The following is an 8,767-nucleotide window of genomic DNA, read 5'->3' as shown; positions in this document are numbered from 1 at the left end:
GGTAAAGCAGGAACAATTGGTCCACCCCCACCCCAGGTTTCCATTTCAGGACTCCCTTCCCTTTTAGAGCTACCTGCATGCTTCCTTTATCTATTTTCTCTGATTTAACTGATGAATTGGGAGGGGCTGGGTATAGGACTTACTGAGAGGCAACATAATATTCACACAGGCACTGCAGCTAGATTACTGTTTGAATCCTCATTTTTTTTGTTTTTTGGCATCACCTTGGGCAAGTTAATTTCCCTGGGCCTCAGTTTCTTCACTTGTAAAGAGAGATGACATGCATCTGCCTGGAAGGGTTCTTATGACGACCACATGGTTCGCTCACGGAGAGTATGGAAGGACCGTGGCTGACACTGCTTCGCCCTTTCCAGAGTTTTCCAAAACTGCACGTAGGACTCATTTCTTTATTAGGGTGGGCTGAGGGTCTTCACATTGTTTGAGTCACGTGGATTCCGGGAAGCTAATTCATTTTCTTGTCCAAGCATTCCCTTGGCAAGTTCTTCAATCCTTGTGTTCTTTGGTTTCCTCATTTCTAAAATAGAAACAAGAATAGCACATACCCCACAGCGGTACTGTGAAGATTACAAGAGTGGACATGTGAAGTGCCCAGGATAGTACCGCACATAGTCAGCACTCAGTCCATGTTAGCTATTTTTATCGCAATTACTGTTGCCCTGTCTGAGCATCTACATTTAATAGAATGATGGATATGGTTAGATTTACATTTCCCCCCTTATTATCATTTTGTACATGCCTCCTGTCTTTGTTCCTCTGTTCTTCTTACTGCCTTTCATTGTTTTAGTGATATTATGGTACAATAAGAAATATATATTTGGTCTCTGGCCCCAGTTTCTGAGACAATTTCTAAAACTCTTATAGACAGGGGTGCTAGGAGTCTCTTTTGTTCTAATATTTGGTCTTTGACCCTGGTGTCTAACACAGAGCTCCCAAATCCCTTGGAATTTCCTGGGCAATAGAAGCTTCTTTTGTTCTAATGAGGCAGCTCCTGGTGGGCTCCTGGATAACGTCAGGATGGGGAATCAGCCATGGGATTAAAGGGATGGGACTTTCAGCTCTACCCTTTGACCTCTGGAGAGGCTCTTGAGAGGCTCTGGAGAGGGGCTGATGGTTGAATAGATCATCAGTGGCCACTGATGTAATTAGTCATGTCTATGTAATGAAGCCGCCATAAAAAACCCAAGAGGACAGTGTTGAGAGAGCTTCTAGATTGGTGAACACTTGCAGGTGGCTGGAAGACGGCACACCTGGATAGGACACGGAGGCTCTTCGCACCTTCCCCTATACCTGGCTCTCTTCATCTTTTCATTTGTCTATCTTTATCTTTTTCATTATCCTTGATAATAAACAGATAAATATAAGTGTTTCCCTAAGTTCTATGAGCCACCCTAGCAAATGAATCAAGCCCAAGGAGGGGTTTGTGGAAACTCCAATTTATAACTGGCTGGTCAGAGATAAAGGTGACAACTTACTACTTTGCAATTGGTGTCTGAGATGGGGGGCAGTCTTGTGGGACTGAGCCCTTAACTTGTGGGATCTAAGAGAAAACCTTTAACCTTTTCCCCCCAAATTGTTAAATAAATATTTTTAGGGTGTAATTTTAATTTCTCTTTTTTTTTTTTTTTTGACATGGAGTTTTGTTTTGTCACCCAGACTGGAGTGCAGTGGCACCATCTTGGCTCACTGCAACCTCTGCCTCCTGGGTTCAAGCGATTCTCCTGCCTCAGCCTCCTGAGTAGCTGAGATTACAGGCGAGTGTCACCACACCTGGCTAATTTTTATATTTTTAGTAGAGACAGTGTTTCACCATGTTGGAAAGGCTGGTCTTGAACTCCTGACCTCAAGTGATCCACCCACCTCGGCCTCCCAAAGTGCTCGGATTACAGGTGTGAGCCACTGTGCCCAGACAATTTAATTATTTTTTGAATTCTTTTCTTAGTGATTGCTCAGTATGCATCTTAATCTATCACAGTATATTTCAAATTAATAGTAATTTAAATCTGATGACATAAAAATCTTTGCTCCAACATAGCTCCATTCTCTTACCATATATATTATATCTATATATGCTATAAACTATATTTATTGCCTTAAACTACTTTCTATCTTTTAAAAAAAAATTGACAAGAAATCAGAAAAAATTTATTTTTTAGAAATACGAATCTGCATATTTGCCATTTCCAGTGTGCCTCATTTCTTCCTGTGGATTTGAGTTACTGTCTGGGGTCATTTTCTTTTAGCCTGAAGGGATTCATTTAGCATTTTTGTAAGGCAGGTCTACTAGTAATGAATTATCTTGATCTTTGTTTATCTGGTAATACATTAATTCTACCTTCATTTTTGAAGAGCAGTTTGTAGTTTTCCTGAATGTGGAATTCCTGGTTGATGGTCATTGATGTTTTTGTTTCTTTCAGCACTTTTGTTTTGTTTTTTTGAGACAGGATGTCATTCTGTCACCCAGGCTGGAGTGCAGTGGCGCAGTCTCAGTTCACTGCAGCCTCCATGTTCCAGGCTCAAGTGATCCTTCCACCTCAGCCTCCCGAGTAGCTGGAACTACAGGCATGTCCCACCAAACCCAGCTAATTTTGTTTGTTTCTTTAATTTATTGCAGAGATGAGGTCTCATTATGTTGCCCAAGCTGATCTTGAACTCCTGGGCTCAAGCAACGCTCCCGCCTTGGCCTCCCAAGGTGCTGAGATTACAAGTGTGAGCCACCATGACCTGCCCAGCCTTTGTATATGTCATCCCATTGCCTTCAAGCCTCCATTGCTTCCAATACAGAATCAGAGCCACCCGTGTTTCGATGCTTACCTGTATCTGACAAGTTACATTTTCTTTATTGCTTTTAAGATTTTATCTTTGAACAGTGTGACTATAATGTGTTTAGGTGTAGATCTTTTTGTATATATTCTACTTGGGAGTCACTGAACCTCTTGAATGTGTAAAGTGATGTTTTTCATCAAACTTGGGAAGTTTTCAGCCATTGTTTGTTCAAATACTTTTTCTTCCCCTCTCTCTCTCCCCTCCCTTGCTGAGACTCTCTTTACATATATGTTGGTAGGTCTGATGTCATCCCACAAATTTCTGAGCATTTATTTATTTTCTTTTGCCTTTTTTCCCTCTCTATTCTTCAAATTACATAATTTCTATTCATTCATCTTCAAGGGGACTGCTTTTTTTCTTCTGCCTTCTTGAATCTGAGGTTGAGCTCTTCTAGTGAATTTTCATTTCCATTATTGTACATTTCCACTACAGAATAAAAATTGAGTTTTTAAAACTTATTTCTGTCTCTTGAGAATTCCCACTTGTTGATGCATTGTTGTCATACTTGAATTCTTTAAACATGGTTTCCATTAGATATTTAAGCATATTTATAATAGCTACATGAAGTCTTTGCTAAATCCAGCATCTGGGAAACACATAGTTTCTTTTGACCACTGCTATTCCTGAGTAGAAGTCACATTTCCCTGTTTCTTTACATATGATCTAATTTTTATTGAAAACTGAACATTTTAGATACTCTACGGTAGCAACTCTGGATTCTTATTCTTCCCTGCTTGTTGCTGCTGCTGGATTTTGTTGTTTTTATTCATTTTTTAAATAACTCACCTGAGTTAAATATATGAGACTTGCCTCTACTTGTGTTTGGCCTCTGATGTTTCTGCTAGGTTCTTAAATTATTATTCCTGTTTTTATTTTTAACCCTGACTTTCTCAGAGTTGCCCCTATGTCCACAGCTGAGCGTGCATCCAATGACTAGGCTCAAACACCCCCTCTGTCCTCCACCAATGGATCTGTACGTGGCTGGAGAATGTATTCCATTTTCAGGCTGTTTTCAAGTCTGACTCAATTTTTTGCTGGGCCCCTTTGCATCTCCTCTGCACATGCATGCAGCCCTCACAGTCGGACAGGACGCGGGGGCTAGCTAGCCTGGGCACGCTCTGATCTCCCCTAGGCATGTTTGCAGCCAAAGCCAGGAATATGCTTGCCACAACCACAACCTCAAGCTAGTGAAGACATTGGCCCTGAACACTCATCCACCAAATCAAGTGAGCTCTGCTGTGATTGCAGCAACAAAGCTGTCAGTCCTTCTACCTGCCTTGTTCTGGTGCTGACCAAACAGGGGAAAGGTAAGGGTGGGAGCACCCCCAGGCAACAATACCACAAATCTGCACTGTACTTACGCAAATTTCAGCAATTTTTCAATATAAACATTTCTCAGATTGTTATACATCTTTGGTCAACTTGCAGAGTGTTGAAATACCTGTTTTTGTCAATTTTGTTCAACCTTATAGTTTCTTTTTGGAGTGAGGATTTACCAATACTCTCAGTCATAGCTAGGGGTCTCACCTCTCCACATACCCTGTCCATCCTTTATTTCTCTTGTCAGAACACCAAGGAGCAGACTTGTCTACATATGCCATGTGTTATTTCGGGGGATCAGCAAGGTTTTGAGAGAATACTGAGCAATCTATGGAGCTTTTGAATGTGCCCATTGGAGTGTGTCAATGTAGGAATGTCTGACTGGGGCTTGATTACATACTAGGTAAAGAGCACATTCTTCAATGTTAGATATTCTTAAGCCATTGGGGACATTTAAATGCAGACTTACCATGTTTAGATTTGCTTCTCCAAAAATACAGAATGTATGTCCTATTTGCCCATTCTCACACTGCTACAAAGAAATACCTGAGACCGGGTAATTTATAAAGAAAAGAGGTTTAATTGGCTCACAGTTCTGCAGGCCGTACAGGAAGCATGGCAACATCTGCTCGGCTTCTGGGGAGGCCTCAGGAAACTTTCAATCATGGCAGAAGGTGAAGGGGAAGCAGGCACTTCCTACTTTGCCGGAAGGAGAAGGCAGAGAGAGGTGGGGAGGTGCTACACACTTTTCAACAACCAGATCTCACAATAACTCACTTACCATCACAAGGACAGCACCAGAAGGTATGGTGCTAACCCATTCAGGAGAACTCCATCCCCATGATCCAATTACCTCCCACCAGGCCCCACCTCCAACACTAGGGATTCTAGGGATTACAATTTGACAGGAGACTTGATGAGGACACAGATCCAAACCACATCATATGCCTTAAAGAAGTAAATTTTCATAGTTTGCATTATTTGGACTATGTGCATTAAGAAGCTAGTTTTAAGTTCACATTCTTGGTGGCTTACAATTGCAGTATTTGGGGCTGGGTGCAGTGGCTCATGCCTGTAATCCCAGCACTTTGGGAGGCCGAGGCAGGTGGATCACCTGAGGTCGGGAGTTCGAGACCAGTCTGGGCAACATGGAGAAACCCCGTCTCTACTAAAAAAAAATATATGTACATACAAAATTAGCTGGGCATGGTGGCACATGCCTGTAATCCCAGCTTCTCGGGAGGCTGAGTCAGGAGAATCACTTGAACCCATGAGGCAGAGGTTGCGGTGAGCCGAGATCGCACCATTGCACTCCAGCCTGGGCAACAAGAGCAAAACTCTGTCCAAAAAAAAAAAAAAAAAATTGCAATATTTGTGAATACCACCAAAAGAGCAGAGCTGAGACCAGAGAAAAGGTCTTCATTCAAGACAGAGATACACTTTCTAACAGAACTGCCTATAGATAACCTGGGACGCCAGCTGAAGGAAAGGGTGGGGAGAATTTCCTGCAACGGGAGACATCTCTGAATGGATCCATAACCATGAAGCCACAGTGTTGTTGAAAAGCTTCCCTCAGCACATGGAATGATCTTTGATTTTTCTTTCTACTCTGAGACAGCATACACACCCACATTCACACACACAAAAGCTACGTACCAGTTTTACACCACTTTTTCAGGTAATCCTCACAGCTACCACATAAGGATAAATTATTATATTTTACAGATGAAGAAACTGAGGCCTAAGACAGTTAAGCAACTTTCAAAGGTCAGAAATCTTGTGAATGGCAGATGTGAAATTAGTCTTCCTGACTTTAAACATCAGTAAGAGTGGTACTTCTTAGACCAGGGTTGAGCTTCCTAGGAATTACTGAGAGTTGCTGAGTACATACGAAATTTTACTCAAGGACTAGAGTGAATGTTAGTTTTGCATGTAATGCCTGTCAACGGTAGACTGGATAAAGAAAATGTGGTATATATATATCATGGAATACTATGCCACCATAAAAAAGAATGAGACCACGTTCTCCGCAGGAACGTGGATGGAGCTGGAGGCCATTATTGTTAGCAAAGTAACGCAGGAACAGAAAACCAAATACTGCATGTTCTCACTTGTAAGTGGGAGCTAAATGATGAGAACATAGGGACACATAGAGGGGGACAACACGCACTGGGGCCTATTGGGGGGCGCAGGGTGGAAGGAGGGAGACAAACAGGAAAAATAACGAATGGTTACTAGGCTTAATACCTGTGTGACAAAATAATCTGTACACCAAACCCCCATGACACACGTTTACCTATATAACAAACCTGCACATGTACTCTTGAAGCCAAAATAAAAATTTTTTTTTGAAAAAAAAAAATCGCATTTAAACAAGCTTTCACATTTTCTGAGGAGAAATAAAAACTCATATGAACTTTTAACGCAAAAGGAGTATTTCATCAAAGAAATATGACACGTTCGACAGGATGCTGAAAGCTATGCCACTCAAGTCCTGGAGAAATGTGTCCCGTCTATCTATTTGGTGGGCAGCCGTCGGGTAGGGAAGCTTGAGGAGCACTTCCACCATCTTCCTGGCACCTAGTCGTGCCAGTGCTCTTGGTTTCTGAGGTCATATCAGGCTCCCTTCCTGCCTCTGCTTCCTGCTGAGGAGTGATTTTCCTCTGTACCTTGGCACCAGGAGGAGCTCTATTTCTAGCCGATGACCTGAGACCTTGAAGCCTATAGCGGTGGCACCCTCACTAGCAGCAGGGCCTGTTTCAGCTTCTGACAGTCTCTGGGGCAGGCTCACCTGCCCCCCACCATTGCCACAAGACCATCTCATGGTCCAGGAAGGGACCACAGCCCACCGTAAAGGCACTTGGCATCTATGTAGAGCTGACAAACTAGGAACTGTCATCCTCACTAAATGAACGTGAAAAAAGATAAAACTGGAGCAAGGAAGCCTTTGGGCAAATATTTAAAACAGTGATTTCGAAAGTGGGTGGGCTGACCTCAGTGGCCAGGCCAGGCTGGGTGCCCGGGACGTACTCCAAAGTGGCAGACGCTAGGCCCTTTGCCAAGAGCCAGTCGCCCCAAGCGTTGCAGGACAGACAGCCCTCGGAGCGACTTCCCAGACTGAGTGCGCCGCTAGGCCTTTCTGCAGACCTGCAACCTGCCATCAGCTGCCTTTTCATTGAGAAATCAGCCATTGTGGGAAAGGCCAGTGAAAGGTTTGTGAGCCGGTTAAGATTTTTATAAGCCGATTAACTTCTCAAGTTCACCTCAGACTCAGTGGAGTTTAAGTTGTAAAGATTCCTGAATATTTCCACATTTCCAACCAGACAGAACATGTTTCAATACCAGGGCCCCAGACCACAGGCTGGAAGGGAGGGGAGAAGGGCAGAGAGAAGGGCAGAGAGAAGGGCAGAGAGAGAGAGAGCAGCAGGCACCATGTCGCTGTCTCTGGTAGCTGCTTTACATGTGGTCTCAGTGCCTCGAGGACGCCAGACGCAGACCAGTTTTGGGGCTCAACCCCAGCAAGGGAAGCATTTCCTTCCAATTGGAAGGAAGGGTTGACGGTGCCAAAATTGGAGCTGCCAGATGGTTCCCTAAGAACGGATTACAAACTAGAGTAAACACTCCATCAATTCATCTTTGAATTTATTACTAAATATTTTTAAACACCCTTTAACAATCCCTGCAATCTAATCCATTCCGAATGCTAAAGAAACGTGTATAAAGAAAAACATTAAGTGGGTTTATAAAAAGGCTGGAGGTTTGGATGGAAAAGCTTATTTTAATTACTTGGCAACGTTGGTACCCACCGGTTTTAGCCCAGCATCACAAGAACCTGGGTCCAGGCAGCAGAAAGACCTGAACCCAAAAAGGACCGAACTCAAAGTGGCTCCAGGCTTCTGTCTATGGAAAAAGCAGCTAAACTGTGATCTAGGTTTAAAAAACAATGGAAAGGCAGCGTCAGAGAGCTTGAAACAATATGGAGATTTTTTTTCGTCTATTTTCTGTGATTGCTTAGAAGCAGAAAGATAAAATAGATGCCCTTTCAAATTTCCTGTGTCTCATTTCCAGTCAAGAGTCCCCGACTAGTGAGTTCCTCCTTTCCCCAGCAACTCTGTGACACTGGAGATTCAAGACCTCAGCAGCTACCACGGCTCTTTAGGCCTCTGGAGTACTACAAGGGCCACCAAAGGAAGAAAGGGCTTAACAATGCCCCCAGGATCCCATCAGGCCAATCAAAAGGATTGAAAACCCTGAATGAGCAAGGTTTATCACCAGCCAAACCATGTCACCATCCTGGTACCACACTTCCCGTTCCCACGGAGCTCTGGGAACCACATGTGCACTCTCCTTGCTGGAGGGACATACCCAGCCCCAGAAAGCAACATTGCAGAGGGGCCGGCTACTGGCAATCCTGATGTCAGCACCAGCAGCTGAGGGCACAGCCAGGCCTGCTGACTTGGCAGGCGCCCCAACCAGGAAACGAACAAGGGAACCTGGAAGCGGCCAAGGGATTTGCAGAACCTTCTGAGCCCACTGCAAAAGACCATGCCATTCCCATTCTGAAGACAAAAACATGAAGGCCCTGTTCCCAAGATCCCCAACA

Source organism: Papio anubis, chromosome 6 (genome assembly GCF_008728515.1).
Source record: "Papio anubis isolate 15944 chromosome 6, Panubis1.0, whole genome shotgun sequence".
Lineage (NCBI taxonomy): Eukaryota > Metazoa > Chordata > Mammalia > Primates > Cercopithecidae > Papio > Papio anubis.
The sequence above is the reverse complement of the archived record's forward strand: the minus strand, read 5'-3'. Positions refer to the sequence as shown.